Genomic DNA, 10,647 nt, shown 5'->3' with positions numbered 1-10,647 from the left:
TATGGTACTAGGTTCTGCTGTCATTTTAAATATTGGTCCAATTGAATGTTATGGTATGATACTTTCCTACTTCTTGTCTGGCTTTACAAATAAATTAATTAGATTTTGTCGCTATGTAATTTTTTTTTTTACCAAATACCTGCATTTTTTAAAAAAACTCTGTCCAAATTGTAAATATATTTGTAATAACAATAACTTTGTGATGAGGTGGTAATCAGGAGCCACCATGGTGCTTTTGATGCAGTCTGTCCAGGGCTGCTAAAAAAGATCAGAAAATCTTAATCTGATCTCTCTCCTAATTCTGGCAGCAAAAGTTTTGACAAGCTTTTTTGTTAGCAGATGATTAATTTGTTAGATAGTTGTGGTTTGTGCATGCTCATGGGTCATCTGACACAGGAAAATCTCCTGTTGAAATGAGCAGATGAGTGCTTTGTGTCACTGGAATCTTCCACTAAAGCTAAGTGTGAGACAAATGTCAAATGCTGCATGCTGTTAACAGCGGAGTTGTTTTCTCATTATTATCAGCAGAAACAGTCAGAACTTTCAAGGCAGAAAATAATTTATCCTTTTCCAGGGTTAGGAGATGCTTTTGAAACCAATTGGCCTTGAATGTTTTGATCATGCTGCTGAGAAAAGAGGTGAGCCAGTCTGAGATACTCCTCTCATCCCACAGCCTCAGGTTACTTTCCCTGTAGCAGACAGCATCAAAAGGAATGTGCATTTGAGCTGCACTGCCTCAGTGGAACATCCCACTTTCACTGGGATCAAAGAAGTACTCTGGATTCTCTATCTGCACTATAAAAGTAGGGACCTCTAAAAGAAAAGGGAGAAATCGGGTAAGGGATGAAAAACAAGATTCATGAGAACTTTTTCAGAGTTCAATTGTATAAAATGCCATTGCTTTGGGTGGCAGTTATGACATAAACTTAAGTCCTTGTGTAACATCACCTTCACTTCCCTTGCAGCATTGCTGATTGCCCACTTAATTGATTTTTTTTAATGCTTACAGGGCTTTTTTTTATAATTTTGGTTTCTGATCTGGTTTAACTTTTTATATTTCCAGGGTTGTTACATGTTAATTCTATTCCAACTCCTCCTATTCACTTATGAATTTCACTAATATTTTATTTACTTCCGTCTTAAGGCCATTAGTAAAGGTTTAATTAATAGGTCAGAAGTGCAATCTCTGTGGCTTAATGATACATTGTTTGGATGCATTGATAATTCAGAGGGTGGAGTATTAATGATTAAGTATTAAAATAAATTTTGAACCCTACTTCTTCTAGTTACGAGGAGACACTTTGTCCTAGTACAAATATATTTTTATATATGCAATAATAAGAGTAACTCAATTTACATACTTATAATAGTATCTTCCACATGAGGCACTGAGATGATTACAATTCCATTACTACCATCATAATTTTCATAGATAAGGAAGAAGAAAAAAAACACACTCTAAGCCTTAGCTGTATGTTAGTAAGACAGTGAAAGACTTGTAAAGAAAACACAGGCCTTTTCCTTGTTAGCTTTTTGTCAGCTCCGTTTTTAAAAAATTGTTGAAAAGGGTTGCTGGGAAAGGAAGGAGCTGGCAAGTAAGAGGTAGCATAGAAACAGAGTCATAATTACACCTGAGGGGCAGGCAAATGTTACTATATGTTGGATTTATTCTCTGAAGACCCTGTTTAAGCTTCTTGGAACTTGACTCTACCTTCTTGGATGTAGTTATCATCAAACATGCTCCATCTCTCTAATTCTCTAACTCTACTTTTTTTTTTTTTTTTCTCAGCAGATGATTTCCAGAAAATTAACACTTCTGTTGTTGTTCTTGTTGGGTTTTTAATTATTTTTAAAATCTTACTAAATATCATAGGTACACTGGCTAACAGGAGCTGCATCTAAAACCAGTCTGATAAGAAATGGCTTCTTGGTTAAATATTTAGAAATAATTTCATGTCCTTATGGTTAAGAGCATAATGTAGGTTACTGAAATCTAGACATTAACATCACTTTTTCAGGACCAAATTCACAATTGTATGCAGTATCTTTCCTTGCTTTCACTGTTTGTGGTAAAGGAGACTTTTGACAGTTGCAATGGTATCAGCAGTTGGAGCACCATGGCCAACACTTTGTAGCTCTCCCAACCCCCTAAAGACCCCACATGGGCTCATGGATTAGCAGAAACAGATCTGTATCCTATTTTCTCTGCAAGATCCTATGACCTGGCAATAAACAATGTGGATTGCTATTAATCTTTTTTTTAAACAATGAAACAAGAAGTGTCTGATACCACACCTGTATGTCCCATTACAGCTATAATGGTGATTGCTGTTCAGATGTCTATTACACCTCTTTAGAAAGGTACATGTTAAAATGACTGATACACATTATTGCATTATGGTCACCTCCTCTCTGAAATACTCTAATAATGCAGTGAACAATTGATATGTTGTAATAACTTTAAGCCCTGGTCTGGTATTGCACACAAATGCATCTTTCACACATGCACATCCTTGAATTTACTCCTTTGAGCTGCCCAAGTAAAACTACTTTTACTTGGTTCTTTCTGATAGTCTAAGTATTTTCTCCAAAATCTAACAATATCTAGGTCTCAAGAGAGGAATTTATGAGGGAAGATGTCAAGAACAGATGTTGAACAAACTCAGGTCTCAGATTTCTTAAACTGGGTGGCATTCACCAATTATATCCCTCTGCCCACACCCCTTGTTTTCATCAAAATGTAAATGGGAGTCTCTCAGGGCTTTCTCACTCTTTAGGGAGTGGCAAAAATAGATTCAAGTTTCTCTGGCCATGCATAAGTAGTCAAATAGGAACCACATGCAGTCTAAGGGCTGTGCACAGGAACTCTGCACAAACTAGCATACGCTGCTTTCCAGGCAGGTGTCAGAGGACTGTCCCAGTACAACTGTGTCTCTTCTGAACTGGACTTTTTTCATGCCCAACTAGACCAGAATGTAGGCAGGAGAGATTCTAATTTGTGACTATCTGACTAACTGGCCTAAACTGATCACTTCTGCCAAAGCTTTAACCTCAGAAGTAGCATCAGCATTATTTACAGTTTTAAAGATCAAACCTCAGATTTTAAATTTCACTGAGGAATTTAATAGCACTCAGTGCAGAAAGCTTGATAGGTTTTATTGCAGTTAATAAATATCTGACATTTTTAGAAATATTCAAGAATTAACTAATATAAAGTGTGCTGCAGTAAACATGGGAACTGAACCATGCTTAGCTTCTATAAAACAGCTGAAAGGAAATTTCTGACAGATATATATGTATATATATATACACACACGTTTTCTTTTTTTTATTTTTTATTTTTTTACATGGACATTCAAACGAACCCGTGGATCCAGCATGACCCAAAGCTGTGAACCTGCACAAGCAACATTTTACGATTTCTCAACTCTGTTCTTTTCTAGTTATTTCCAGCCCACATAAATCTGTAACTCAGTTTGGTCATAAATGAAATAAGCTGCTGAACAGCACCAGCTGGATCTGATGAAATCAGCGTGTACAGCTGGGTATTATCCTCCTACTGGAGGTACCACAACTCTCATATCATCAGGGATTTCCTGTGTGGCCTCATACATGCATTATACTGGCCAGATAACAGACCAAAAACAGAAGAGCTCCAGCTGAAAAGCCATCCATGGCAGATTACTAATTATCTAACAGGCAGGTGAGCAATCATCTTGTTTGTTGTACTCAGTGTCAACCTGGTTTACAGAATCCCCTGAGAGAAGTCCTGAGGGCAAAGGAGTCCAGGATGGTTGAAGATCCTTCAAGGAGGAACTCTTAGAGGCGTCGGAGCGGCCCATTCCCATGTGCCAAAAGGTGAGCCAGCAGGGAAATCTGGCCTGGTGGAACAGACAGCTTTGGCTGGAACTTAGGGTAAAAAAATAGTGTGTATCACCTTTGGAAGAAGGAGCAGGCAGCTTGGAGAGACTAAAGGGATGTTACAGGGTTATGCAGGGAGAAAATTAGAAAGCCAAAGCCCAGTTAGAACTTAATCTGGCTACTGACATAAAAGACAATTAAAAATGTTTATATAAATATACCAACAAAAGGAGGGCAGAGGAGAATCTCATAGAATCTCACAGAATGGATGAAGTTGGAAGGAACCACAGGGCATAATCTTGTCCAACCTCTCTGTTCAAGAAGGGTCATCCTAGAGCACTTTGCACAGGATTGCATCCAGATGGGTTATGAATATCTCCAGTGAAGGAGACTCCACAACCTCTCTGGGCAATTTCCTCCAGTGGTGGTCACCCACACAGTGAAGAAGTTCTTCCTCATGTTTTCCATCCTGTACTGGATGCAGGGGAAACATAGTGACAAAGGATAAGGAGAAGCCTGAGGTACAAAATGACTCCTTACCCTCAGTCTGCAATAGTAAAGCTAGTAGTTCTCTTGGTATCCAGCCCCCTGGAACACAGGGGCCAGGAGCAGAATGAAGCCCTCATAATCCAAGGGGAAACAGCAATCTGCTACACCAAACAGACACACACAAATCTATAGGGCCAGATGGGATCCACACAAGGATACTGAGGGAGCTGGCAGAGATGCTCATCAAGCCACTTGAAATAATTTCAATTATCTGTCATCCACGTATTACAGGTGTTCTGGAGTTCCGGTGCAGTCTGGATCACTCTGTGGCAGATGGTAGAGCTGTGTTTCCACTCCCAGGACAGTCAGTTCCAGGTGTACTGGATGCTCCATGAGCAGTGTCCTGCACTCTGCTGCCAAAGGACTGAGGAAAGCACACAAGCAATGTCAATTCTGATATGCTTGTTGGCTGCCTTTGACTCCAGCTTGTGTTGAAGTTCCAGCATGTCCAGTATGGCAGCACTGAGTGGTGGCATGACTTCATTCAGGCCACGATACTCCACTGTGTGTCTCCTTTCTCCGTTAGACTTTCACACTGTCCATACAGGACAGTTAAAGGGTGAGTCCTGCTGATCACTCCTTGGCTCTCCAGTTGGTGAATCAGCTCATGGATGGGAATCAGGGAGTCTCAATTGGTGTGATAATGCTGCCAATACACTGCAGTGGTAGGAATCAGCACCTGCTGCTCTTCAGCCTTCAGCATGCCACAACAGAAGGGTCCTCTGAGAGACCTGGCAAGGTAGACAGCTGCTTAATTTCCTCCTTCTCCAAGGCTGAAAGCCCACCAATATGCTTTTAGGTCTTTGAAATACCCTCTCCTGAGATGTCTCTAGAGCAGATGCATGGAGCCTCTGGGCCAGTCACAGAAGAGGGTTTTTGCCACTCACTCTCAGTAAGACTTAATTCAACCTTCAACACAGACAAGATCCTGTGCTCTCCCATTACTCCAGAAACACAGGTGGATTCTGCCTCTTTGTAACCTGATGGCAATAGTGTACACTGTGCACTGATATTTACCTGAGCCTTACAGTCCTGTGGATTTGATGTACCAGGCCACTGGGATCCACACAGTCCAGTAAACCAGGCTGTCTCCTTCTTCCACATATTTGCAGGCAGAGCCCCTCTAGTACTGATCATAGACATCTCCACTGACATGTAAAATCAGAATTAATTTTCATAGCATCAGAAGTAAGACCAACTTTTCCACTCTGACATGGGAACTGCCCACTGAAGACTGGAGCAGCAATTTTCCTGGAAGAACCCACATTTGTGGTTGCTTTACTTTGCGTCTCATGTACCCATGTCTCTAGAGTCAAGGTAGATTTTCCATCCCATTTCCTCATGTCTTCTTTGTGGTCCCTCAGGTACAACCACAGGGTGTCTTGTGTACACCCTCTATATCCTCCCTCTTGAGCAAAAGAACGTTCACGGCAACAGCTGAGATACTGGTCTGTACAGTTGAGGAGTTGGACCTATCCTCTCTTTGTTCCTGGAACTCCTGGAACAGCTTTTCCCACTTTTGGACAGGTTTTCTACAGCCAAGGTTCATAGGGAGGAGGAGAGATTTTCTTCATATTGCTGGAGTTGGTGAGCCACTAAATCCATCATTGGTGCCTCTTTCCAGGTAATTACTGCCAATGTGTGGCATACTCATGCAGAATTTCTGCTACGTGGGTCATGTACATTAGATTTCATCTTGATCTGTGGGTGACTGCATATTGTTTGGGGCAGAATAAATCATCTCTAGCATGGCTAATTCCTGAAGGTACTGGATACTTTTCTTCATGGTGGTCCTCTTGTCTTTCTTGAAGGGATTCCTTTCCTTCATGCCTGGCAGGCGTCATATCCACCAGAGGCTGAGGACTTGTTCCCCTTTCCATTTGCCTTATCAATACTCCCTTTTCCTAGAAAGCGATCCCAGCTGCTTGGCTTCCTTACCCTCTAATTCCAGGATATTAGATCCATTATCCAAGCACTGGAGCAGGCAAGTGACAAATGTGCTCATCTGGATGATGGCTGAAATCTTTTCACACATCCTGCAGATCATTAAGGATAGGGATCAGGGGGTCACCTCTTGTTCTGCTTCTTCCTCCTACTTTGTCGTTTACGAAGTGAGCTTTCATGCCCATTTCTTATTGTCTACAGAACCAGCACAGGCTGGTTCTCACATTCAGCTGCAGTGCCTGTCAAGGGAGTTGGATCAGCTGTGGTGTCTGTCCCCAGGGTTGGGGTAACCAGTGCCTGTTGTTTTGCTCTCTCATCCAGAGACTTCTTCTTCCCTGCAGAGTACTAAATAGTGATGAACTTGGTAGGTAAAAAAGTAATAATTATTAATAGTTTCCAATAGATGGCTCCCAAAGTACAGTGGTGACAGCAATGCTGAGAACAAATACTAGATTTCTTTCATGACTAGCACTTCTGTCATACCATAAGCCAGTGTTACAAAGTACAGCAACGTGATAACTTTAGCTCAGTTCCCTGTTCCCATGGGTGAGATACTGCAAGTAAGGTATGACATAGCACATCTGAAAGAACAAGCGCACCAGCTTTGAGAGCAAATAAATCAACATTGTGACCAGGGACTATTAAACTGATATAACAAATGCTTATAATAAAATTGTTCTAACATGTTCTAGTCAGATTTGTCATTGTCTCAAGACATCATGCCCCATGTTGGGAGCTAAAAAAGAAAAGCTAAGGTTATGGTTTAACCACAGCATCTCTCACCACGCCCCACCTCACCACTAGTGGTATGAGGAAAAAAAAAAAAAAGGTAAAACCCATGGGTTGAGATAGGTACAGTTTAATAATTTAAGTAAAATAAAATAAAAATAGCAATGTGATTTTAATGCAAGAAGGGAGACAAAAATAGACCAGAGAGAAATAAAACCTAAGAGAACAAAGTGATGCACAATACAATTGCTCACCACCTGCTGACCAATGTTCATCCCATCCCCGAGCAGAGATCAAGCCCTTCCAGCCAACACCTTCCAGTTTATATACAGGGCATGATGTTCTCAGATATGGGATATCCCTTTGGCCGGTTCAGCTCAGCTGTCCTGCTCATGCTCCCACCCAGCTTTTTGTGCCACTCCTCACTGGCAGAGTATGAGAAGCTGAAAAGTCCTTTCCTTAGGGTAGGCACTACTGAGCAACAAACAAAACATCAGGGTGCTATCTACATGATTCTCCTACTAAACCAAAAACACATCACTTTGCCAGCTGCAAGGAAAATAATTAACTCTATTCCAGCCAAAACGAGGACAATGTGGCACTTAAGGGCATGACTGAGTATTGCACCTGCTTTTCTCTGTGTCAGTCTCCCCCATACACAACCCGGCTCTAATTCCTTTTTCTCCCTTGGTCCCAGTTTTGATAAATCTACATTCACATCTGGTATGGCTGGCACCATCACCCAAGTGAACTCATACTTCCATTGGCTGGTATTCTTGATGTGCTTATATAGGTGCTCTTCATGGTGTATGATCCTGCTACAGGAAAAATGACCTTTTCAAAATATTCCACTTCAAATACCTGTGAGGTTTGGCTGTCCTTCACACTGCTCCTCCATAACGACACATGAGATCCAGCCAACTTTCACTGTTTGATCTGTAGCTTTCATCACATGCTTACAATGTTATGCTCAGCAACTTCTCATTACATTCTCTATATTTCCACCTCCCCTCAGTCAGCCTAACCTCCATCCAGGCCCTAGCCAAGAGCCTGACCATTTGCCTGCAGCCTTAACACCATCTTTGTATCATGTTAATCACCAAAAGTTTAAAATCACCACTATAAGCGCACATCACTGTTACAGCCAATCCCTGAGGTATCCTTCCTGAAATTGAACACTTCTTATTGACACTTCCTTCTTGAAGTATGTTGATTAGCCAGTTTCTACATCAGTATTTTGTGTGCCTGAAAAACTGTGCATTTTATAGACCTCCAGCAGATACTGCAATCAGACAACACAAAGAAGCCTGAAAGAACAATGGTTCTCATTATTTTATTGATTGAATATGACCATCAATATAGAAAAAAAGTTTACTTTTCAAGTCCAGTCACAAAGCATGCATCTGTTCTGTAAATTAACAAATACAATGGGATAAGATCCACTGATACACAAAAACAACACCACAAATATCACACACAAATCTGAAAGTACTCAGTAGTGACAAATAGTAGTATGTCATGGAAATACAATGTGTAGGAGGACTGGGAATACTAGACATCTGGTGATTATTTTCGCTGCTCAAAAATCTTGTAGTTGTTACTTACTGCTTTCAGAACAACTTCTCAGCCGTTGAGGCGACTCTGCCATCTTGAATGTTTGTTTGCTTCTTCTCGTGGCCATCCATAGGTTGTAGCAATGATTTGGGAGTCAGGAGTAGTCCAGATTCTCTCAGTAAATGGTGTCCATGAAACACTCACCAAAGCTCTCTCCAAACGCACTTTCCACCAAAGCAGCTACACTGAATGTCTGTCAACAGTTGCAATCCAAGACCTACCATTGTTTTTTTCTTTTAGATAAGCTTCAGACATTAAACCTCAAGTACCAAATTTAGAGGATGGGTGAGTGGCTGCAAAATTTTCAAGAGGAGGAAGGCATCTCTCTTATACCTACCACAGAAAACACCATAGTGTGGTATAAAGATTTTATTAACATTTGAAAAATCCTTCAGGACTCACCTGGACAATTGCTACATTTAGATTTACAATACCATTATCCAAAAGAATACGAAATCCTACCATAAGATGAGGTATTTAAAAGTCAAACAAGATTCCCCTGATTGTGACTCATTACAAAAGACTGACCTCTCTCTGCATTTGGTTGTTACCCAGTCTAGTACTTGTTTTTGCAATTCAAAATTCACTTCTGTCATTCAAAGTGGAATTACATTTAGGTGGAGATTTCAGTTCATACGCTTCTTAAATTCCCTATGTATCTATGACTTTATATTAAATGAGAAGCATAAACATTTATAAGCAAATAAAGAATGATTCTACCAACCATCCAAAACCCATGTGTATGTTTTGTTGAAGAATACTAAATGGAGGTTCTTTTATTTTTTTTATATGAGTATTACAGCCTTTCTTTTTCTGACTCTTTTTCTCTTGTTTGTTTGGGGCTTTTTCCCCCCCTCCAAGATCCATTCCATCTTCTTTCTCCTATTTATTTCGGTTTTGCCAGGAATCTATATGATACCGAGATTTCTTGTCACAGCTACCGAAATCAAATGACAGCTCCTTACAGCATTTTTCACTTACTAGAACAAGTACTACTTTCCTCCCCTTTAGCATACATCAAAACTCCTGCTAATAAAATAATCCACTTTTATGTCCCTCAAGTGAAGCCAAATGCAGAGCAGATTCATGCAACTTATGCTGTCTCTTTACATTTTCACTAGATTTGGATTCTGGTGGAAAGCAAAATCACCAACACAAGAAACCCACCAAATCCACCAAAAATATGAAAGGAGGAGTAAGGCAATGCTGAAAAAAAAAAAGATCATCTCACTGAGCCTTAGCTGAGAATTAGAATTGCTCTTATTTAGTAGAGAAACACAAGAATCATCCATTGCATTCTAAAAAAGGTGTTCGGACAAAATTTCCTTGTTGAAATCTTTTTGTTGAGTGTAGAGTGAGCCTGTATCACCAGATGACCTGAGATACTCAAGATGTAGATGAATAAAGAAGAATGAGATAAATTCCAATGAAAGGCCAGAGTAGGTATCTTATTATTAGACATCATGCAACTTATCAGATGAATAAGGAATAAATACACATCTGATTTTTATAATGTGCCATCAGAAAACAGACTATATTTAGCATAATACTGAATTCATTTCAAGCACCAGAAGAACCACACAGCTGCAAAGAACACAATTTACTGTGTACATGCAGACGGCAGAACTCCTGGGACAGCTGGGAGCAGGAGCTGCTCCGGCAGCCTTGGGCACACCGCAGGTACGGAACCATCCCTCGGAGGAAAAGGAACAGGGAGACGTGCTGTTAAGGACGTACAGCCCGGCTATTCCGTTACAATTAAATGAAGCTACCAAGGAAAGCATTTTCACATCAATAATTTAATGCCATCGGCGCTGCCCCATGCCCCTGTCCCCCATCCGTAAACAGAAGCAGGCCGCGGCCGCCCCAGCGCGCATGCGCACCCGCCCCTCCGCTCGGGCCCCACAAGGCGCTGGGACGGGCGGCCGCCGCGCACGGCGCAGCCACTGG

The sequence above is a fragment of the Passer montanus genome, unplaced genomic scaffold (genome assembly GCF_014805655.1).
Source record: "Passer montanus isolate IOZ18808 unplaced genomic scaffold, ASM1480565v1 scaffold11, whole genome shotgun sequence".
Classification (NCBI taxonomy): Eukaryota; Metazoa; Chordata; class Aves; order Passeriformes; family Passeridae; genus Passer; species Passer montanus.
The sequence above is the reverse complement of the archived record's forward strand: the minus strand, read 5'-3'. Positions refer to the sequence as shown.